This window comes from Cupressus sempervirens, chromosome 9 (assembly GCF_028749045.1).
Source record: "Cupressus sempervirens isolate cs-2001-9-10 chromosome 9, ASM2874904v1, whole genome shotgun sequence".
Lineage (NCBI taxonomy): Eukaryota > Viridiplantae > Streptophyta > Pinopsida > Cupressales > Cupressaceae > Cupressus > Cupressus sempervirens.
This window is the reverse complement of record NC_143126.1, coordinates 520,935,945-520,961,721: the sequence shown is the minus strand read 5'-3', so window position 1 is coordinate 520,961,721 and position 25,777 is coordinate 520,935,945. Positions and strand designations below refer to the sequence as shown.

The following is a 25,777-nucleotide window of genomic DNA, read 5'->3' as shown; positions in this document are numbered from 1 at the left end:
AGGCTCCATACGATGGCCCAACAATGGAAGCCAAGGATGTAACCTTGCATGTATTGGCATAGTCTCCTTGTCAGGATCACAAGCATCTATTGTTGTTGTTTATTTGGGCATCACTATATGATCCAAAATGTTATGAAGTACTAAATTCAGTAGTAAATTCTCCCATCTCTCCAGAAAATGTAGCATAGGTTTAGGATCCCTTGGCTCCCAAGAATTTGTAGTAGTTATTCTCACTGTTGGAAGAATAACTTGAGTCAAGATTTGAGTGAAAGGAGTTGAAGAAGAAAGTTTTACTTCTATGTAAATGGCATAATCATGAGGCTGACTCCCTTACATAAGCCTCTGCCACAATGACATTACCTCTAAACCATGGAAAGGATGTTGAAGTGGTTTCCAACCTTGAAACACTCTTAAAAGCAATGGCAAAGCAAATGTACATGCAATACATGAAAAATTCCAAGGTGATCATGACAAATCCTAATATCTTAAATGCAATAAATTGGAGGGTAATGATCTTGTGAGAAATGTATTTTCTTTAAAGATCGCATGTACGCAAAGTTTTAAAGGAGAAAATAGATAAAGAACGTATAGAAAAACCAACAAAATTCTTGAAACAAAAAATCCTAAGAAACTAGCACTTAAGATATTAGGATATGCTAGTTTAAGAAAATGCAGATGCTATTTCCAAGTTGGTCATGACAGAACAAGAAAGAATGTAATTCTTGCTATAGTTTGGTTAAACAAAGATGAAATTTTGACGCAATAATGACTCATGTTTAACACCATTCACTCGCACATGGATAAACCAATAGATGGCTAAGTTGGAGAAAAGAATTTGATTGAAATATGAACTAATGAGAAATCATGTGAACGACTCCCCAAATGTTCAAGAAAACAAGAAGAAGAATGGAGGGTGTGACAAGGAGTTACAAACAAGAGGAATAAAGAGGAAGGGGATAGAGGACAAGGGGCATATGTGTTTCATTCTCGATAGCTTTCATTTCAACATTCAAGTTTTTAAGATTGGTCAACACCCTCACTCGCGGAGCTCTCATGTCAAGCACTTTCTGTACTATTTCAACACCATTTTCTTGCTTCTAAGCTAATAGTTCTTCAGGTGCATTTTCTTGTAAAACATTAATTTTGTAAAACTTTTTATACTATTTCAACACCAAATGTTTCTTTCAAAATCATATGTGTGGATAAACATTAAGTACAACATGTCCAATATTTTTATAAATATACACATTAATTACACCAAATGTTTCTTTCAAAACCATATGTGTAGATATAAACATCAAGTACAACATGTCCAATATTTTTGCAGATATACACATTAATTACACCAAATGTTTCTTTCAAAACCATATGTGCAGATATAAACATTAACTACAACATGTCTGATCTTTTTGCAGATATACACATTAATTACACCAAATGTTTTTTTTCAAAACCATATGTGTAGATATAAACATTAAGTACAACATGTCCAATCTTTTTGCAAATATATACATTAATTACACCAAATGTTTCTTTCAAAACCATATGCACAAATATAAACATGTCCAATATTTTTGCAGATACACACATTAATTACCTAAATTTTTCTTTCAAAACCATATGTGCAAATATAAACATTGAGTACAACATGTCCAATATTTTTGCAAATATACACATTAATTACACCAAATGTTTCTTTCAAAACCATATGTGCAGATATAACATTAACTACAACATGTCCAATATTTTTGCAAATATACACATTAATTATGCCAAATTTCTCTTTGAAAACCATATGTGCAAATATAAACATTAACTACAACATGTCCAATCTTTTTGCAGATATACACATTAATTACACCAAATGATTCTTTCAAAACCATATGTTTAGATATAAACATTAAGTACAACATGTCCAATCTTTTTGTAGATATACACATTAATTACACCAAATTTTTCTTTCAAAACCATATGTGTAGATATAAATAATGTGTCCAGTATTTTTGCAGATATACCATTTTCTTGCTTCTAAGTTAACAGTTCTTCGGGTGCATTTTCTTGTAAAACATTAATTTTGTAAATTTTTTTATACTATTTCAACACCAAATGTTTCTTTCAAAACCATATGTGTGGATAAACATTAAGTACAACATGTCCAATATTTTTATAAATATACACATTAATTACACCAAATATTTCTTTCAAAACCATATGTGCAGATATAAACATTAACTACAACATGTCCAATATTTTTGTAGATATACACATTAATTACACCAAATTTTACACATTAATTACACCAAATTTTTCTTTCAAAACCATATGTGCAAATATAATTGTAGATATACACATTATTTACACCAAATGTTTCTTTCAAAACCATATGTGCAGATATAAGCATTAACTATAACCAACTCAATAAGGGTACACGTGTTGGAAATGATTAAAAAGATCATGAATGAAGAATAATGGAACTGGTAAAGAATGTTTTCAATCATTGTTTTTTCATTGATGTCAAACTTGCTACTTGTAGGAATGATAATTGCTTTAGTGATCCAAATACTATCAATTGGTTGATTGACAAGGAGATGGAAATCAATAAGATGTAACTAGAGTACCTAGAGAAAGGTTGATGTTATGATGTTGTAATGAAGTATAAGGATCAACTAAGCCATTGATAAAATAGTGTATTGATGACATACTCTAAGACACAGAGAATGGACACACAAAGACACATGATGTAAGGATTAACTAAGTTCTAGTTGGTGCCGAACAGATTCTCAATTGAAGCCGAGCAAGTTCAACTTAGTATGTGCTGAGTGATCTTCCAGTGGCGAGCAATCTTCAAGTGCCGAGTGAAGATCAAGTGCCAAGTAACACAAAATTTCTTCGGGTGCCAAGCAAGATACAGGTGTCGAGTGCCAGTAAGTAACATTAAGGAGCCAAGTAACACAGAAGGTGCTGAGCATCAATAAACCAATGATGCCGAGTTGCTGCATTATTTTGAAAAGTCAAAGATTTTCCAGATCTGAGACGACATGATAGTTATCTAGAATTTTGTCAACTAGATAGAAGATAAGAATGATTAGCTGGTGGCACAACACACTATGTAAAACATTTTTGGCGAATGCTAATGGATTTATCATGAAATTTCTAAATAGAAACAAGATATGGGACAGATACAATGTTCCTACCTAATCCATTGAAACCCTAAAATTGGAAAGGGAGATTTGAGTGGGAAATCAAGAACATAACTTCTTTATAAGGAGCTATAGGTCAGTGATCAAGTGTGCATGCATGAGAGGGAGTTGGTCTTAAGTGTGATCATGCAAAGAAGCCAAGAGGAGTAAGAACAGAGCATCGACACTCTGAGTTGATCAAGTGACCATAGATTAAATTGGCATAATGAGTGGAAGAACTCAAGGAGACAGATCTTGAAGGGTGAACAAGCTGTCAGCACTACAAAGGAGAAAAGCCAAGCAAAGAAAGGAACTGAAGAGTGATTTGAAATCTACACAGTTAGGATTGCAATCTGTATCAAGTCAAAACCCTTCTATTAATTCTTACCATTGTATTAGATATTGAAACCCTACATTGCTAGGTTAGCTTAACATCTAGGTGGACAAGCCTCAGGAAAAGGATAGAAGATCCCCAGGAGAAGGATAAAGAGATCCTTAGGAGGAGGATAGGAGATCCTTAGAGAGGGATGAAATATTCTTTTGAGAAGGTGACTAAAAATCCCATGGATTTGGGTGAGCCTAATAGCTCTATGTAAATCCTTTAATAGGGTGACATTCCAAGTTGAATGTTCTTAAATCTTTTAACAAGGTCACATTTAACAATGTGATGTAGCCTTTAATAGGGTAGACCATCAGAAGTGGTTGAAATCAATTGCGCAGATATTTTATGGGTATCATCCCCACTCCAGTTTTACTTTCTTATTCCTGGAGGGTTTCTGGGTTATCAAATCCTTAGTGTTATGGTGTGATGCATGTTTACTTTTCATGGTTGTTTTATGTTCAATTACATTCATGATGGTTTCAGTTATGTGCCATTAAGGATTTGTAGAAAAAATTGTATTGGACATCATTGGACCTTAGATAACTGATTCACACCCCCCCCCCTCTCAGTTATTCTAAAGAATTCTAACAATTGGTATAAGAGCCCACTGCTGATTTGCTTCAAGGTACTAGCAGCAGGAAGATCAAGATGTCCAAGAGAGAAGTTCCCAAGCTAAACAAAGACAACTTTGTTGCATGGAAAAGTCTAATGAAGCTACATCTTGGATCAATAGGCGACTATGCAAAAACCTTAATCACAGTTGATCATGTAGACCCTGTAGGACCCCTCACTATAGATGACATGAGCAGGAAGAAGGAGCACAATCAAGCAATGTTAGATATTGCTTCAACACTAAGCTATTCCGAGTATGATGACATCAAAGGATGTGATACTTCACATCAAATGTGGGAAACATTATCAAGGATCTATGGAGGAGATGACAATGTCAAGAGAGCTAAAAGAGAGAGCCTAAGAGGAAAATTTGATGATATGAAAATGGAAGAAGGAGAGAATGCTTCTCAATATGGTGCAAGGATGAAGGAAGTAGTTAGTGCCATAAGAAGCCTAGGAGGACAGTTAGCAGAAGAAACAGTATGTAGCAAATACTTTAGAACTTTTCTTCCTATCTATGCTATAAGAGTATCAGCCATCTAAGAGCTAAGGTGTGTACCAGGCAATGCATTATCATTTGAAGGAATAATTGGAAGACTCACTACCTTTGAGCTATCCAACTTTGACAACTACAAGCCAGAAAACTTTGAATCTGCATTCAAAGCCAAGATGACAATAAAAGACAATGATGAGATGCAAACAAAGAAAAATAATGGAAAAGGAAAGTATGTATCCAATGATAGTAACACTAATGAAGATGATGTAGACCAATTGGAAGCATTACTAGCAAGAAGATTTCACAGAGGAAGAGGCAAATTCAAAGTTAAGTTACCAATCATTTGTTTTAACTATAATGAAGTCGGTCACATTGCAGCCAGATGCACACAAAAGAAAAATTACAAGGATGGAGGAAACTTCAAGAACAAGAAAGAGGACAACAAGGACTACAAAGGTAAAGGCAAAAGATGCTACATTGTTGAAGAAGACTCTGACGAGAATGATGATGAAGTAGTCTATGTGGCTATGAAAGATGAATCAGATGAAGATGAAGCAACTACCCTGGTAACCTACATGAACAAGAATGATAGATGGATCATAGATAGTGGATGCTCTCATCACATGACTAGAGACAAAAGTAAGTTCATTACCTTTACTCAATATGAAGGAAATAGTGTTAGATTTGGTAACAATGCACCATGTCAGATCAAAGGGAAAGGCAGTATCAAGCTTACTGGAAAGATATCATGTGATAATGCATACTATGTTGAAGGCCTAAATTATAACTTGTTAAGTGTCTCATAGTTAGGCAACATAGGATGTAAGGTTGAATTTGAAAAATGAATTGCTAAGATTTATGACTCTCAAGGAAGTCTAATAGGAAAAGGTGATCAAACTAAGAGTAATTTGTTTTACCTTGATATGGAAGATGCTTCTTGTCTCATAGTTCAAACTGATGATGTATGGTTGTGGCACAAGAGGCTATGTCATGTAAATTTTGACAATCTGATAAGCATCAACAAGATGAAGAAAGTCAGAGGACTATTAAAGTTGAAGAAACTTGATAACATCATGTGCAAACAATTCCAACTAGGGAAGATGACCAAGTCAACTTTCAAAAGAAAGAATTATACTTCTAATGAAGAATTAGAGCTACTTCATACTGACTTGTGTGGTCCTATTGAAGTACAAAGATACAAAGGTGACAGATACATAATGCTATTTGTAGATGACTATTCAAGGATGATGACAGTCATGTTCGTGAAACTAAAATCAGATGCATTCTAGATGTTCAAATGGTACTTGGCCAGAGTAGAGAAAGAAATTGGAAAGAGCCTAAAATGTCTCAAATCTGATAGAGGAGGTGAATTCACATAAAGATAATTTGAAGAGTTCTACAATGAAAGAGGAATCAAAAGGCAGACATCAACACCTAGGACTCCAACTCAGAATGGTATAGCTAAGAGAAGGAATAGATTAGTTATTGACTCTACCAAGACCTTAATGATGGAGAAAAATGTTGCACTCAAGTACTGAAGAGTAGCTATAAGTACTGTAGTCTACACACTCAACATAGTTCAAGTCAAGAAAGGTACAAATGCGACACCTTTTGAATTATGGTATGGGCATTCTCCTAATGTTAAACATTTCAAAATATTTAGATGCAAATGCTATATATATAAAGAGTCTAGGAATGGAAAGTTTGATGCAAAGAGTGAGGAAGGCACATTTCTTGGTTATTCTACTAGAAGCAAAGCTTATAAGTGCTTGAATGTTAACACTAAAAAAGTAGTAGAAAGCACAAATGCGAAGTTTGATGAGCTTGCAAAAGTTCAAAGTGTTGAGAACACCAAGAAAGCAGAAGAATACAAGACCTTTGTATAATTTTATGAAGGTATACTTAATAATGGTGAAGCTGCAACTCAGAATGACAATCAACAATAGAATCCAGTATCTACCAAATCACAGATAGTGAATGCTGAACAACAGACACATTCAAAAGCCAAGCTGCAGAATACAGAAAATGCTCATTCAAACTCTGAGAACAACCAACAAGAAGAAAATGAACAAATGTCTGATGAAAATATACATGAAGATTCATATTCTAAAAGAGATAATATGCAAACAAGGAAAGAACCTATATTGGCAAAGTATGTGAAAAGATATCATCCTGCAGATCAAATTATTGGAAATAAAGAGGTAGGACCAATGACAAGGAATAGAATCAGAAGTGAAACACGTCTACTCAGTAAAATGGAACCAAAAATAGTAAGTGAAGCCATAACAGATGATGACTGGTATAATGCTATGAAAGAAGAAATAGAACAAATTGAGAAGAACAAGACATGGACCTTAGTCTCAAGACCAGCTGACAAAAATGTGATTGGAACTAAGTGGGTGTTTAGAAACAAGTTAGGTGAAAATGGTGAAATCACAAGGAACAAGGCAAGACTAGTTTGCAAAGGATATGCACAAGAAGAAGGACTAGATTATGGAGAAACTTTTTCTCCAGTTGCTAGAATGGAAGGAGTAAGGACCTTATTGGCATATGCAGCCTTCAAAGGATTTAAAGTCTATCAAATGGATGTTAAGTCCACATTTTTGAATGGTATACCTGAAGAGGAAGTCTACATAGAGAAACTAGAAGGTTTTGTTGATGAAAAGAACAAAAATAAGGTATGTAAACTGGATAAGGCTCTATATGGATTAAAGCAAGCCCCTAGAGCTTGGTATGAGAGACTTCACAACTATTTGGTGCAAATAGGATTTGAAAGAACTGATGACAATGTAACATGTACATCAAATCAGAAGAAGGTAAGGATATTCTTGTATCTAAAATATTTGTGGATGATATAGTCTTTGGAGGAAAGGAAACACTGTGCAAAAGTTTTGTTGACAAAATGAAACATGAGTTTGAAATGTCTGTTTGGAGAAATCAAGTTCTTTGTAGGATTACAAGTACATCAACTAAAACATGGCATATTTGTGACACAATCAAAATACATCAAAGAGATACTCAAGAAGTTTGGATTGGAAGACTCCAAACCTATTAGCACACCAATGGCAATAGGACATAAGCTATCTAAAAATGATGAATCAACTGAAGTCAATCAAATAATGTACAGATCCATGATTAGAAAACTACAATATGTTGTACATAGCAGACTAGACATAGCACTAGTAGTTGGAATAGTGGCTAGATTCTCTGCCAATCCTAGAGAAAATCATCTCATAACAATAAAAAGAATGATGAGGTATCTCAAAGGAACTGATGATTTTGGCCTATATTACAAAAAGAATGAGAAGTTTGAGCTCAATGCATACACAGATGCAGATTAGGGAGGCAACATTGATGACAGGAAAAGCACAAGTGGAGGAGCATTATTCTTAGGTAAAAGGCTAGTTACTTGAACTAGTAAGAAACAAACATGCACATCTCAGTCCACTGCAGAAGCAGAATATGTGGTAGTAGCAGTCAATTGCACAAACATTGTGTGGCTCAAACATCTATTGAAAGGAATGAAAGAAGAAGTAACCAAACCTGTGATACTGTATTGTGATAATACAAGTGCTATAAACATATCCAAGAATCTAGTAATGCATGCAAAAACCAAGCATATTGCAATCAAGTATCACCATGTTAGAGAATTGGTGGAAGACAAACAAGTGAAGATGGAGTACATTCACTCAAAGGAACAAATTGCAGATATCTTCACCAAACCATTGCCCAAGGATGCTTATGAATATCTTAGAGGCAAGTTGGGGGTAATGCCCCTAACTCAAGTAGTCTAAAGGAACAAAGAAATTGCCCTGCATCAATACTGATGCAAAGGATGACAACATGAGTAGAAACTCCAGATCAGTCAGAAGCATGGTGACAAAAGGAGAAAACATGAAAATGCAAAGCTTATATTTAGCATGTTGAAGATGCTACATCTTTGACATTTATGTCAAAGAGGGAGATATATGAGAAATTGATCAGGAATACAAAGAGGGAGATATATACGAAGGAACAGGAATATAGAGTAAGGATGCAACAGTCTAGAGGGAGAAGCAAAAAAAAGATTTTGGTGGTAACTAAGTTGATCAGCTTAATCATTTGATTAATTTGGTTTGCCATCAATGCCAAAGAGGGAGATTGTTGGAAATGATTGAAAAGATCATGAATGAAGAATAATGGAACTGGTAAAGAATGTTTTCAATCATTGTTTTGTCATTGATGTCAAACTTGCTACTTGTAGGAATGATAATTGCTTTAGTGATCCAAATACTATCAATTGGTTGATTGACAAAGAGATGGAAATCAATAAGATATAACTAGAGTACCTAGAGAAAGGTTGATGTTATGATGTTGTAATGAAGTATAAGGATCAGGTAAGCCATTGATAAAATAGTGTATTGATGACATACTCTAAGACACAGAGGATGGACACACAGAGACACATGATGTAAGGATTAACTAAGTTCTAGTTGGTGTCGAATAGATTCTTAGTTGAAGCCAAGAAAGTACAACTTAGTATGTGTTGAGTGATCTTTCGACGTCGAGCAGTCTTCAGGTGCCAAGTGAAGATCAGGTGTCGAGTAACATAGAAGTTCTTTAGGTGCCGAGCAAGATACAGGTGCCGAGTGCCAGTAAATAACATTAAGGAGCTGAGTAATACAGAAGGTGTCGAGCATCAATAAACCAATGATGTCGAGTTGCTACATTATTTTGAAAAGTCAAAGATTCGCCAGATTTGAGCTGACATGATAGTTATCTAGAATTTTGTCAACTAGATAGAAGATAAGAATGATGAGCTGGTGGCACAACACACTATGTAAAATGTTTTTGTCAAATGCTAATGGATTTATCATGAAATTTCTAGATAGAAACAAGATATGGGAAAAATACATTGTATCCTACCTAATCCATTGAAACCCTAAAGTTTGAAAGGAAGATTTGAGTGGGAAATCAACAACATAACTTCTTTATAAGGAGCTACAAGTCAGTGATCAAGTGTGCATGCATGAGAGGGAGTTGGTCTTAAGTGTGATCATGTGAAGAAGCCAAGAGGAGTAAGAACAGAGCATCAACACTCTGAGTTGATCAAGTGACCATAGATTGAATTGGCATAATGAGTGGAAGAACTTAAGGAGACAGATCTTGAAGGGTGAACAAGCTGTCAGTGCTACAAAGGAGAAAAGCCTACAACCAAAGAAAGGAACTAAAGAGTGATCTGAAATTTGCACAGTTAGGATTTCAATCTGTATTAGGTCAAAACCTTTCTAATACTTTCTTATCATTGTATTAGATATTGAAACCCTACATTGCTAGGTTAGCTTAACAGCTAGGTGGACAAGCCTCAGGAAAAGGATAGAAGATCCCCAAGAGAAGGATAAAGAGATCCTTAGGAGGAGGATAGGAGATCTTTAGAGAGGGATGAAAGATTCTTTTGAGAAGGTGACTAAAAATCCCATGGATTTGGGTGAGCCTAACAGCTCTATGTAAATCCTTTAACAGGGTGACATTCCAAGTTGAATGTTCTTAAATCGTTCAAAAAGGTCACATTTAACAATGTATTGTAGCCTTTAACAAGGCAGACCATCAGAAGTGGTTGAAATTAATTGCGCAGTTATTTTGTGGGTATCATCGCCACTCTAGTTTTACCTTCTTATTCTTGGAGGGTTTCTGGGTTATCAAATCCTTAGTGTTATGGTGTGATGCATGTTTACTTTTCATGGTTGTTTTATGTTCAATTACATGCATGATGGTTTCAGTTATGTGCCATTAAGGATTTGTAGAAAAAGTTGTATTGGACATCATTGGACCTTGGATAACTGATTCACATCCCCCCCCCCCCCCCCCCCCCCCCTCCCCCTCTCAGTTATTCTAAAGAATTCTAACAACACGAATAAGTTATTCTTATGAAGAAGGATCATGTCAGATAATACAAGGGAATTTGATCAAAATAGGGAGACAATTGCTAGATTGTTGTCTAACTTTCAAAGAGCAAACAATGACAAATGTTATTGTCCTTGCAAGCATTGTAATGGCTTAAAGACGAGAAGAATCAAAATCAAAATAGCTAAGAGGCATTGTTGAGAGAATGGTCACACTGAAGGGGGGTTTGATTATCATCAATTGGTAAGTTATTTTTTATATTTTTTCATAATTAATATACTCATGAACCACAGAATGGGGATTTTCTTATCATCATTTTGCAATCTTCTACATAATGTTGTGAGTTATTAGGCATGATTTTAAGATCATACTCACAATATGTTAGTATACATTATTTAGAGGCAAGTAATTCTTGGCAAACACTCCACAAAATCACATTCATTGCTCATTGATTTTATGGGATACTTATATAATTATATGTATTAAATATTTTCTATTGAAATCAACTATTATACAAAGATAATAAAAGAAAAATAGATTTAGAATAAAATAGTTAAAGCAGACCTTGTGTAATTGAGCACGTTTATTAGGTAGACCTACAAGAGAGAAAATGGAGTGTGCTTTAGAAGGAGGAAATTTGTGCTACATGTATTAAGTTGCACCACATTGAAAGGACCTTATAAAAGCAATGTTAAGCAATAAAAAGGAGTGGTAAATCCCTTAGGAGATATGTAGATAAGTAAATACAACACAATATCTCATCATGTGTCAAGACATGACATATAACAAATATTCAATGATACCACAAGGAAAACATTTGAAGAAAATGTTTTTAATTTTTTTTTTTCTTCTTTGTTAGAAATAAATTTTACAATGTTGATCACATACGTACACTATTTAGCACAGGTCATATAGTTTCCTCTTTGGCCTCTCTCATAGAGATTGTGTTTGACATTCTTCTAAGTTGTCTAATTGATACTACTTCTGCTCAAGTCTTTCACAGATAGTATTGCATTTCCATTTCCCTTTTATATTATTGTAAATAAGAAGCCAAACATCATGATTATTTCTCCATGTAGGAAGTCATGGATTCAACATACATTTTTTCTACAACATTAGTTTATTGAGGATTTGACATGAAAACAAGCAGACCACCACCAAATGTTTCAAGGTGGCCATTCTAGGATTAAATGTGTTCAAAATATAGTCACCTGATTCAATGACTCTTATCTCTTCATATTCCTTCACAACAGGATGCAATATAAGTAAATCTTCATAATTGAAATCATGTAGTTTTGCGGCAAATAGGTTGGTTTAGCCTACATTTATATCTCCTTTTCTTCTAGCAAAACTATTGCTTATCATTTTATCAAAGGAATTTGAAATAATTTTTAATCAAGAGACATTCTTTTATGATTAATTTTCTTATAATATCCTATGTTAATTATTATCTTCAATTCAAATAAGTCTTGCATTCATTTACTATAAAATTTGTAATGTATCATTGAACATTTATTTTACTTTAATTTTTTTCTCTCATGAAAATTCAATTTGAATTTAGTTTCCCTTCAAAAAATAATAATACCTGTATTCCATTTAAATTTATAACAAACTATACGTTATCTATCAAAGTACAACCTTTTATAATTTGTTGTCAACACATAAATTTTCTTTAAAATTTTTTTAAATAAAGATTAGCTTGTTTTAATAACAAAGTTTTAATGACATGTAGCTCATAAATGTTATTCATCCTTACTGTTATTAATTTTTAAAGCTCATTCTCTTTTACCCTTTTATTTTTGGTATTAAGGTTTAACTTAAGATTAGACACATTTGCATGAAATAACTATTAATTTTTCTAAAAAAAATTCTCAACAATCATTGAGTGGGAGCTAGCTAGATGAGGAGCTAAAGACATTTAAAAAGTGTGTGGATAAAAACATGGAGGGGCTCAATACAACAAAATAAGGTTTCGATGGGTCTTTAGAGGATGAAGGCAAGAGGCCTATTGGTGATTTTTCCCATGCTTCTTATATTTTAGCTCTACTTTTCCCTAAAATTGTTGGGGATTTGGGTGAGAAGACCCCGGTGCATATTCCCCAGAGGTCGGTGATTTTCAATCCTAGTCCTAAGGGGATTGGAAATCCATTTTTGGCTATAGTATTGGGCCTAAACCACTCCAAGGTGGTGTCTCAGTCACTAAATTGGTAGATGGGATGTGTGTCCATCGACAGGATTTACCGTTAGACACAAACCTTACAAGGTTCGCTAACATGTTGGTTGGTAAGTTTGGTGGGATAAGACCAGATACAATATTTTTTAGGAAATAGGTTATGTCATCTTAGGAATTGAAAGGATTGATTACGGTGTATGTTTTTTCCAAAGGTTTCTTATGGTTCTCTTTTTCCCTCAAGGAAGACTTTCTCTTTATCTTCACTAGTGTTCCTTGGTTTCTAGGCAATTTTCCCCTGTAACTATGTAAATGGTGCCTAAGGTTTTACTTGGTGCCTCATCTTGCTGGTGTTGTTTCCACCTAGGTCTACTTCCCTAGGCTTCCTATTGAATTCTAGGATGAAGAGGTGTTAGAAAGAATATAAAACTCATTTTGTGTGTTCCTCCATGTTGATGTTGTGACTCAACGTCAGACCTTCTTTATCTATTCAAGATTTTGCATTTCAGTGATCTCAGGGACTATGCTTCTCATTATGGCTTATCTTGAGATGGCTAGAGAGGTTTCTGGTCCCTCTATTGGGCCTCAATGTAGATCATCATGTATTATTTTGGAGTTGGTTCTCTTCCCTATGTCCCCTTTCAAGTCCCTACCACCCCTCTTCCTCTGAGGCTTCTTCCTCAATCATCCTCCCTTCCCCCTCCCATGCTTAGGAGTTGTTTCCTCCCCTAAAAAAGTCCTTCCCTTTTCCTCCCTATCCCCTCCCTCTATTTGAAACTCCCCCTCCCATCCTCTTCTCACTTTCTCCCCCTTGTAGGTGATATCTCTTGTAGCTCATTTTTCCCCTCTCCCCAAACCTTCTTAGTACTGTCCCCTGTGGTCTCTCTTTTGAAACTTGCAAGTCAATGGATGTTAGTTATCCCAAAAGATTGGGAGGCATTCTGGAAGAGATTTTAGAAATCAGTTTGCAAAAGGCATCACTAATGGGAGCTAAATCACTCTAGATCACCACTTGTGTTCTAATAGATCTTAATGATTATTGTCTCCTAGCCTATGAGAGTTCTTAACAGTCTACAAAAAAAATTCTGGTTAAGAACCTTATTAAATATTTGAACTTAGATTGTAACACCCTGCCAAGGGATCCAAAAGAATTAACCTAAATTTTTACTAAGTTTTCCAAACATATTTTTTAAAGAAAGAATAACATACATGTCAAACATAGAGTAGCGAAACTAATAACATACAATCATACATAGAAAATATAAAATATTACATTCCTTAAGGATCCCAAGATGTTGAGTCACATTTAATTTTTAATTAATACTAAGTCTAATAAATAACACATCCACATGAAAGAACAATTAAAAGTCCAAAGTCCATTTAAATGATATACATTTGTTCCAAATTCCACTTGGCAATAAAGTTCGAAATGCTCAATCATCCACTATACATGTCACAAGGTATGAAAGGCTAAAAGAATATACAATTATAAAAGTAGATTACATCATCCTTTTGGATCCATAAAAAAAATACAATACAATAAGTAAAATTCATCCATCATAAATATATAACCATCCATCATAATACACAAAGATAAAATGAAAGGAAAAGCAGACAAAGAACTCCAGCCACGGTATCAATGGACAGATCTCAATGGTAAGAGTAAAAAACACTACCACCCAACCGCATGGTAACCCAAAAAGGCCCACTTCTATTGCATTGAGGAGATAGTCTCAAGTCCCAAACAGGATATCAATCCAATAATCAAAAGTAATTCTGTAAGTCCAAAAAACCCTAAAAGTAATCTAACTCATGTAAGAATTTGCCTTAGGTAAAAATTCACCCAAGACCAAGAAGCACAATACCTAGCACAAAATAGACCAATAGAGTAGATCAGAATAACAATATGATATTCAATCGACTATATAGTACACTAGAGGTGCCTGTATATAAAGGCCTCTAAGATGCATCTAGAATGGCTAGGAGTTAGCAATAAGATAAGCCTCACAACTAAGCACATGCCCACCAAGAGTGGATTATCATCCATTACACATAAGAGTTAGTGTGATGATCAGAGGATAATCCTATAAAGGTGTGTCATGTAAAATTATGTTGTAGACACCATGTGCTTAATTTAGAGTGTGAACAACTATGTTGTCAACATGACAACTCATATGAGTATGCAAACTCCTAAGTGTCTAACCTAATAAATAATAAATTAATGCATTTAACCTAAGTAAACTTAAGCAAAGTGTAAATAATAATTATTTACACTAACACCCCCCTTAAGTGCAACTTAGGGGAATGCACTTAAGCTCACAAAAGCTATGATGAAATGCATACTGGGTCTTGGTTACTAGGCCATGTTAGGTACCCATGTACAAATGAAATGATGTACATATAAGGAAATGCAATGAAATCCCTCTACAAATGGAGAAAGAGAAGTACAAGAAAGAAAGATGTATGAATGGATGGAGTAATCAAGACCCCCCCATTATGACATACATCATACATATACAATAGAGAATCCCTTGATCAAATCCCCCCCCTTAGTGAAGGATCTCCAAATGATAAGTGCTTGAAGAAAAAAGAGAATCCAATATTGACAAACAATATTTCTCCCTTTAGGAAGAAGATACACCAAGTATAGGTCCTAGTATGCTTCCCACTCTGGATAAGAAGATGGAAGAGGGATCCATATGTAGTATCTTGTGGATGTTGCCTTCGAAGTCTACTCATATGTTGACATGTCCTTGATGAATGTAGATGCCATGAACCAATCTGGTGAATGCCCACAAGAAGGTGGCAAACAAAGAAACATGTCCATGTATGAAAATGAATTAGGCTCCAAAGATGATGAAGCATCCTTATAGGAAGATGAAGGAAGAGAAGTAATGTCACCTCCCCTCAATGATGGATGCACACCCATGATAGAAGCTCCTTGATGACTGAAGAAAATGGGTTAAATGCATAACATACTATGAGAAAATCACAAAACTCAATAATCATATATTAGCACCCACTAGTCTACCATGAAAGCCAAACTAATAAAGAAAGCAATAGAAACCCCCTTTTTCATTTGTAGCTCCCATTTCCTTCTTTCTTCTCAAAATGATTGTAGCTCCAATTTGCCTATAGTGCACACAAGATTGAAGCAAAAGCCTATGATATGGATAATTCCATGAGAATACTAGAAGTGTGATTTTAGTGTGAGAGCAAGAAGTGTAAATGCAAAGAAGTGGAGACTCAAAGACTTCAAGAATTTGGATTTTCAAGACTTAAGCATTAAGATTCGAAATGAGAGAAAGGGTGTCCATTTTATAATTGAAATGGAGGGTGAGAGCATTGAATTTGTCACCCATAGATATGTGATGTGGCAAGAGATTCCTTTGAGAATCCATGATGCGTATGAAAAAATATGCCAATTGTAAGATTCTATGACACATGGAAGTCAAACTTGGCTAAATGTGAAAGAAGATCTATGATGCATCATAAGACACCTCAAGCCCACTTAAAGCCAAGAATCTATGGCAAATAAGCCAAATAGAGACATGCATAAGAGAATAAGAATATTTGGTTATGACATATCTTATCCAAGTGTCAAAGAAGAATCCACGAGGTGTCACATGCAAGTGTCACGATGATGTAATATTTTATGGAATATTTTAATTAAAAATCCTTTTATTCCAAAAAATAAGAATTAGTAGAAAATGGAATTAATGATGGAAAATGGAACTTAGGAAATTGTAGATTTCCATGGTTTTCGAATGATAAATCAATTAACTAATTAAATTTATTAATTGAGGATGATAATTAGGAAGAATAATTAGAAAGAATAATAGGATTAAATTATGGGTTATTAAATCCTATAGAAAAAATTAGGAAATGATTGGCCAAATTGATTAAATGAATGGGACCATATCCTTTGATGAAAATGTGACGATGATATAGATATCAAATAAGATGATGATAGATAGACCAAAGCCATGGTCAAATTGATTGATAGATCAAAATTGATAACATGCCAAGGACACATGACATGAATTGGTTGATATGTAACATTTAACTAACATTGTAAATGCTACAAGATTGAAATTGATTGATAAGGTTTGATCATAATAACATCAACAGACACTGTCAATATTATTAAAATGGTTGATGATGCCATGATCTAACATTGAAAGCCTCCACAACGTCAAAGATTGAATGACATGAATGATAGTTTGACCTAGCACTGAGAGCCACGATAGTACTAAGGTCAAATTGATAAGATTGATAGGTTGATAGGTTTCCAAGGTACTAAAAGCCACAAAAATACCTAGGATAAGATAAATGATGATTGATTTGAGATGTTTGATATGTTTCAGGTTGATTATGATTGAATCTGAGTGATTCTGGGTTGATTTGGGGTGATTTTGAGTTGATTTGAAATTGTTTTGAGTTGATTTGATATGATTCTGAGTTGACATGAAATTGATGTGAAAGAGGATACAAATGACAAAATATGGTCAATTTGGCCAAAAGATCAGAGTTAGTAAAATGAGAAAATGGGACAAATTAGTATGAAGAAGTGATGAAACTGTAGATGCGAACAATTTTTGAGCGTCTAGAATTATGAAAAGGCGTATGATAGGATTGAGTGGGACTTTATCTACATGATGTTGAATGCCTTGGGGTTTCCTAGTTCCTTTCTCTCTATAATGAAAACTTTGATGAAGGATGCCAATGCATTTGTGGAGGTCAATGGGCTCAAGTCACAATATTTGGGCTTTCTAGGTCCATCATGCAAGGATGTCCCCTAGCCCCATCACTCTCCATCATTACAACTGAGACACTACACTATCTTCTTCATGATGATTCCCTTTCCCCAAGGGTCCATGGTCCCCACCTTCCTAATGGCAAAGAAATCTCTAATGTTTAGTTTGTGGATGCCACTTCTATTTTATTTATATTGGAGGAGGATAATATGAGATGGCTTCTGATAAAATTGGACTTCTTTTGTATGGTCTCTGGTAGCAAAATCTTAGTGGCTAAGTCTCTACTTTTAAACTGGGATCTATCTCCTCTTGGGTGGTGTAGTAAGTATGACATCAGTTGGGGAGGTCCTAGCCATATTGTAAGATACCTTGGCATCCTTTTTGCCATTAACCCAAATATAAATGACATGTGGGGCTGGCTGAAACATAGGATCAATGTGAAACTATGCAAACAGAATAAAAGGTATCTATCTTTAGTAGGAAGGGTATAGGTTTGTCAAAATATTCTTTCTTCTTACACCACATATTTCTCCTTGGCTTGGTTGTTTAATGTAAATAAAATTTCCTACATTTAGAAAATCATCATAGATTTCTTGTGGTTTGATGGTAAGGGGACTTATAAGACTCATGCAGTTAGATGGGAGTGGTGTATTAAAGAGAAGGCTAGGAGGGTCTTGGTCTGAAGGACTTGAGATTACAGGGCATTGCTCTGGAAGCTAAGTGGATTACTAAAGCCATTGTTGGGGAGAAGCCATGGAAGGTTCTCATATGGAATAACCTTAGTAAGGGTTATCTCTGAGGTGCTAAATCTTGGAAGGAGTGGAATATTTTGGACTTTCTTGCTTTGGATTGTAAAACAAGGGTGCCTAGGTCCAATGTTTTCAAAGCTTTACGAAAAATTTGGGTGTATGTTAGACCTCTATTGGGGGATGTTCAAAGGGTGGAAAAAGGTAATGTTTGGTGTAGAAATTTCTCGTAGAAATTTCTCCATTTGGTCGAATCTTAAGAGTAGTGGTAAACCCTTGACTCTTTTGCAAGGGTGTTTGGCTAAGAAGTGGGTTGGTCTAGGAGTTAGAACTTCTAGTGACATTATGTCAAATGGAAGGCTTGCTAATTGGGTTTTGTTGAAAAAAAATTCTCTTTGGAAGAGTCTCAAAAAAAAACTTATTCTATTTTGTCAAGAATAGTGGTCAAGGTTGGATTGGGTGAGAAGTGTTGTTCTAATTCATGTTCCTTTACCATTTGCTATCCAGATTCCTCTCCCTTGCACATGGTAAAATCTAAAACTATATATTTCTTGCTCACCTTAGACTCCATCATCCTAGACCACTGTTAGTACCCAAGGTGGTCTCAGTTTTTAAACTTTCAGTTTCATAGGTTGAACCTCTTTGAACCACTTCGAACTGAAGTTCGAAGTAGTTCAAAGTAGTTCAACGGTTCAAAGTAGTTCGACAGTTCAAGGCAGTTCAAAATGGTCTAATAGTCCAAACTATTCGTTCAACAAGTTCAATACAAGCGAAGTTCAGATTCTGGATTTGAAATGCAGATTTTTTCAGTTCATAAGGTTCAGAACCCATGTTCAGTTTAGTACCCGAATTCAATCTCAATTCATGTTTCAAGCTCAGACTTCGTCAGCTTAATCAGATTCCACTAGCTCAATAGTTTCAAAAGATGCAGAGATGCAAAACAAGATAAAGACTCGATCTGATGGATTTAGCTGCGAAACTTCAAAAGTGCTGAAACTATTATATTCGGTATTAGGGTACATAGGAAGTTTCACAAACTCAGAATCCAGTTTGGCGGCTTAGTAATCTCAATATTTTAGATGATTTTGGTGGCCTTCATATGCATTGTTTAGCCCCATTCAATATTTCATGTTCAATTGAACTTAGTTGATTCAAGATGGTTTGTTAGTTATTAGAGTCAAATTTCAAGCGCTTAATTCTCACTCTAGTTTTAAATTCAAAGGGTTCAGAGGCACAAGGTGGTTCACTGGTTCAACTTGTAGATTCATAATCTAAGTTCAAATTTTGTTAGTTCATTAGTTTTGAGAAAGTGCAGAAGTGCAGATCAAAATGGAGATTTGTTCCAATGATCCAAAGATCAAAGGTTCAAAGATTCAGGTAATCTATCCTATAGGTCCAATACGAGCATAGTCTGAACACATGGCCTAGAGTGCAGAATGGTCAACTCAGAAAAGTTCAATAGTCTAAGGTTTGAATGTAGACTCAAATTGCAGAAATACAATTTAGGGATTGAAGTGCTCCAAAATGCAGTCTGGTTCATCAAGCCTAGATGACAATGATTGACTCTTCTCTTGTAAAATAAACATTCTATAATGCCATAGAAGAATTTTGACCATGTCTTATATTGACTTGATATTGGATGGCCAAGAGCTATGATTTTTTGAAGATCATCGACCTCCCTAAAGGAAATATCAACATTTGGATAATAATGGAATCTATCACAGGCCCATTCGTGCAAGTCAAGGCGACAATACCAGAATCATGGAGACCCAAGAATCATGTTTGAAAGAACAGATACATTTGCCAAGCAATATGTAACCCATGCTCCCCTTTCATCTAATGCGCAAAGAGCTTACAGATCTGACTTTAGTCGCATGTATACACGTGGGGAAATTCTTGAATCCATGCTTAGACATGGGCATTATAAAGATGCATCTCGATTCATGGTAATAATTTCTATGGGTGGTTAAAAATGTCGTCACAAGCTCCAATTTCCATGAATTACATGTTGCTTTCCCACATATAAGGTTGCAGTAGAAAAATCAAAAGGCGTGAACTTGGCAATTCACTATTTTTATCAGACCGATTTGTCCCAAGGATTTCTCTTTCTCATATAGAGAAGGTAGGAGATGATTTCTGAAGCAACGATTGGTCAATATTGTGATTAAACACCATGAAGTGAAGGAGAAGAATCCAGCCTAGCAATCCAAGGTAGCTATGATAGGATGGCGCTGTCTACAAAACCTCTTGTCGAAAAGAATCCTGAGTTTCAGTAGATTGCACATGATCAAAGTAAATGAAGAGCCAAACCCACAGGACTCGTAGCAATGTGAAAGAGTCACCAAACGAAAGACAACATATTATGTTTGTCATCATCATACGCCATCAAGCATGCACGAAAGTATTAGAAGCCGCAGGTGTTTCCCCCCACCTTCAAAGCATAAGATCATTTTCGATGGAGGTTAATACAAGTTATGTGGCTCGGGTTTTTCATCAAGTTTGGTGAAGGGTCACCTTGATGTTACTTTCAAATTTGTAATACTTTTTCTCCTCCACAAACGTGTGTGCAGACATGAAAGACATGTGTGGAACGAATGATAAATGCTAGAAGAGATATTAGAATGAGAAGATGCCGAGAACCAGTAAGCATTTCAGGATGGAAGCCCGCGTGTCCTGTGGTAGTGTGAAGGAGTTACCCAAAATAAGAGATGGCATATTATTCTCACCATGATCATATGCCCAAACAAGCCTTCGTGCTTTCATAATCAGTTTGAACACCAGTTAATTGAGAAGAGCTCAGGGTCACGTTTAGCAATGGAGAAATATTTCCCAAGTGGTAAACATTCAATGAAGTGCAAATTAATAAATTTAAAAGCATTGGGTGATATATTTATATGCCATCCATGGGTTTCAAAGAGAATGATATTATTGGAAACGTATGATGGAAATATTATATGACATATAAATAATGCTTCAAAGTCTTATAAACTATGCTAGATGAAGTCTCTGTACTGGTGAATTAAGCGAAGATAATGAGGAGGAAGATATATTCCACGTATTTATCAAATTAAGAATGGTGAGTCATCACCCATCTTAAAGATTTGACGTGTCATTTGTGTAAAGGAGCATCTGCACATCTTTAAAATGATAGGTGAATTAAAGTCACTCATGACTTTAAAACTTATAAAATATTATAAGCCCAACATGAAAGATGGAAGGTTACGGGTTAGTTTTAATAACTGAAAAGTAAATGAAGTCATGGGGGTCTGGTGAATTTTGTTAAAAACATGATGCTATGCTTAAAGGAGAAGACCAAGAATCATTTATGAAGTTGAAAAGCCACAGGAAAAGAAAGGTTAAATAAGCCAATGGCAGAGGAAACAGGGGATTCCACTTTTTCTTCTGAAAGCTACAGACTGTGTGCTATTAGTAGGGGAGATTTTTCAATCCTAAGGGAAAAGAATGTAGACTTTGGAGCTGTAGTAGAACAGAGCTTTACTTGCTAAAATTTGTGTTAGTGATTAAAGAGGAATTTGATTTTGAAATGTAATGTAGGGGAGATGGTTTTCATTTTCTGATGCATGTGTAATAGGATCTTTGTAGTCTTTTACATCTTAAAGAAGGGAGGTTTGAAAGACATCTGCAAATTAGAACTTTGAGTCTATGTAGTTTTCTTTCCACTGATGCTTATGTTGCTGTAACTTTCAGTTTTCTTTAAGCGCATCAGATGTGCTATTTTCTAAATGCATTTGATATCAAGATCTTCTGGAAGCTTTGATTTGTCTTTTCTCAGGAGAATGAAAATTTTCATTGTCTTTTGTCCTTTGTAATGCAGTTTACAACAGATTAACTTTGTGTAATCTATTTTATTTTGTTTCCTTTCTTTTTAGTTCTTAGGTTTCACATCTATTCTGTGTTTATGGATAGATATTTGATATCCTTTCGTGCTTTCTGGTAAAAGCACCCACATTTAATTCACTGTAAATCTTGCATGGGGATCTATACCCAATAAAATTCAGAGGAATGTTATTAATCTAATAATAACTTATCCAACTGTTGGTGCTAGTTTGTCCTCTCATTTGGGCATTCGGGGTCAGATTTGCATGCATTTTCTCGAAGGACAATCTGTTCACTAACAACCACCTTAATAGTTGTTGGAACCTCTGTCTGCCCCATGTAGAATGGAAAAAAGTGCTTGTCAATATGTGGAAGAGACCTATGTTTCCTCTAGAGATTCCTACTTAATGAACTCCCTTTCTCTAAACTAGGTGGAGAGCCGAAAAGGTGCTCTATGTGCACTCAGCCTGAATATATTATGCATGTGTTTTTTGAATGTCTATTTGAAGTTCAAGTTTGGCATATGTTTGGGTTCACTATTGGGATTAATTTTTTTGTTGGGAACATCATTTATGGAAAATTTTGTAACAATAATAGCTTTCTCAATGTGTTCTGGCCTATTTTATCTTCTTGTTTTATCTGTCATATTTAAAAAATTAGGAATAATTATATATTTCAAGGGGTTGGAGTTGTGCTTACTAGGTCTCGTATGAGGCTCATCCAAGTGGATATTGTCCTATAGGTCATGGCAATTTTCAAGTTAAAGGAGGATCAATTCTGTAAGTTTCTTGAAGATGGACAAGGAATTCTTACCAAGAAGGATCTGCATTATGACTTTACATTTGTGATTGGCAGATAATAGGAGTAGCCTGAGGATGTCTTCAACATCCCACTATCTTAGCTGTTGAAGAAGGTTCATGAGGAAGGTAAATGGCTTCCATAGAATGAAAAACAAACCTTTAGTTCAATACCTTCACCTGTGAGGTTTACCACTTCGGATTCCAGTGATGAAGACTGGTAGCTCTTAGTCCTATTTTTATTGATCATCTAATCTTTGAAGTTATGTAATTCTTTTTGGGTTTTTCCTTTGACATTCAAAATATTGTTGACTGGTTCATGACAACCATAATGGCTATTTTTTGATACTCTTCACTAGTTGTTGTTCTTTTGTATTCTTGATATGAAATATATATAAAAAATGTCATTTCAATCTACATATTAAATTTTGTTTGTAAGATTTAACAAAAATAATTTAACAATTTTATTTTATTTAAAATCTAAAAAAATCTTCTATTTTTGTTAAAATGTGTGCAAATTTCTCTCTCCATTTTTCTCTTCAAAGACATGAAATTAAGATCATTTTTGTCTCGCCTCTATGAGTGTCAACGCATACCTATGAGTGTAGATTTTGTGGGCAATTTGGTTATGCTGGTAATTGGTGAGAAGTTTAAAAAAAAAATTTATTCAATGATTATAAAGTTGTGAGTTGCATTTTTTTCTCTCTTTCCTTTATTTTCTTTTGGCCTGACAGTCAACTCATAGACAAGTGTCTTTTAGTTTAAATCAGATTAGTCATGGTTATAAACCAAGACATTCTTTGTGCATGTTGGGAGTTACTTCAAGATCTCCCAAATACTCTTCTTTATTGACAATGAGGAAAACATGCTTAACTAGTTGATTTTTTGAACATAAATGAACCTCTAATGGTTGAACATATAAAAATATTGATTGAGCCCCAATGTTCACAACCTAAATATGAATGATAAAGGAGTGATTAAGCTAGTATTTGGTTGCATTCACATAAAATGTAGATGTGGTAATTGCATGCCCTACCAAGAAAAGAACAAATCTCAACCAATCATTAAAAATAATGATACCTTAGAAACTAAATAAAGAAAGGCTACCAAAATTTTAAAATAAAATAAAATAAAAAATAGCATCAGTGATTTAATGGAGAGGTAACCTAATTTTAGAAAGACCAACAACTACTTAAGAAATATTCATATAGGGCCAACTGGATTAGTCAAGAAATTATTAATTAACCAATGCACCCCATTCAAAGGTGATAGTTTCCATAAAAATGTATGACTCCCTCTAGATAGGAGATATCTATGTGTGTGTTTTGGGCTCAGAGTCTGGTTGCACCAACTACATTTGTGAATAGATAGTTGGTTGCCCTTAAACAACAGTCCATCTTGTACAATGAATTCAAAAAAATCAGAATGAAAACATTCCCAAAATAAGATTCTTCGTCCATTTCTTTCTACACTTTGTAAATGGAGGAAACAACCACCCCCAATTCAAAACCAATAACTTTAATTTTGAACTATTTATTAAGCTTTTAAACTTTTTCATTATTGATGCATTTATTGAGCTTGACACTCAACAAAGGCTCATTCAAGTTACATCTTTTAATAGTCTTAGAAAATGAACCCTCATGACTCGGCAGCTTAAAGATCCACCTATCACCTTTGTTATTCATATTACAATGCCAAAATATTTTTTATTATTATTTTAAAAAATTAGACTTAACTCTTGTGTGCATTCCATTTGAGTCACCATCTTCCACTCCTCGTAGTTCACTCCCCACATGGCCAAATAATTAGTAACTTTATTCTCTTCTCTAAGGGTGTGTTTAATAGTAACTTTATTAAAGGATAAGAGTCATCTTCTATTATTACTAATAATTGAGGAAATTCTCCAAGGACACTTAAATTTTTTTAGAAGTAAATCAATAATTAGCTTTGAGTCGCCTTTTAACTCAATGTTATCAACTTCTAAGTCTTATAGATTTTTAATGCCAAACCACATTGCAATAGCCTCAGCATAGTTGTTGAACCTTATTCTTAGAAACTTTGCAAAGCCAAGGATCATTTCACATTTCTAATCTTTGATAATTCCTCTAGCTCTTATGATACCTGGGTTAGGAAACTTAGAACATCTATCCACATTACATTTCATCCATCCCCTTTCAGGCATGATCCAATAGCACTTTTTCCCTTTCCATATCTTCTGCCAATTAATATCTATCAAACTTTGATTAATGTTGTAATTTTTTTAAACCTTAGGTCTAGAAAAATAGGGAACTTGAGGATCTTTGGGAAGTAAGTACAACTTATACTATCTCTAATGATATTTTTGATGATTTGGAAAGTGGAGAAAACATCCTTCTTCTTATCTCTAAAGATCATTTTTTTCTTTCTTTCCAAAAACCTCAGTTAACAATAGGAAGAATTAATTCCCAAGTATTACTAGAGATAGGGTGAGAGAAAGGAGAAATCATCCATTGAGTCATCAAATCATTAATAGATTTAGGGTGAGAGAAAGGAGAAATTGCTCATTGAATCATTAGACCATTAACAATTTTGGGAAACACCATGGATCAGGAAACACCATGGATAAGTGACAATCCTTGAGCACCAGATTTTAGATCTCAACAATGAAAGAGAAATGTAATAATAGATGATTGATAGAATCAGCATCCTTCTCACAAATAGCACATCTATTAGCTAGCTTCATACCACATCTAGATAGACTACCAAGTGTAAGGATTTTTTCGTGAGCCACTATCCACCAAAAGAAATTTATTTTAGGTATGTACATTATAAATCCAAATGTTCTTCTAGAATTTTTCTCCAACATTATTGTCTTCTTGCACCCTATAGACAGAGCTAATCGAGAAAAAGGTCATTTATGTTATATATCCAATCCATTT

The 25,777-nt window shown here is 34.7% G+C and overlaps 1 pseudogene; it reads left to right on the top strand.

Moving 5' to 3' along the window:
* LOC149539638 (kinesin-like protein KIN-14G pseudogene) overlaps window positions 1–25,777 on the top strand; it is a 43,334-nt pseudogene that overhangs the window by 5,575 nt on the left and 11,982 nt on the right.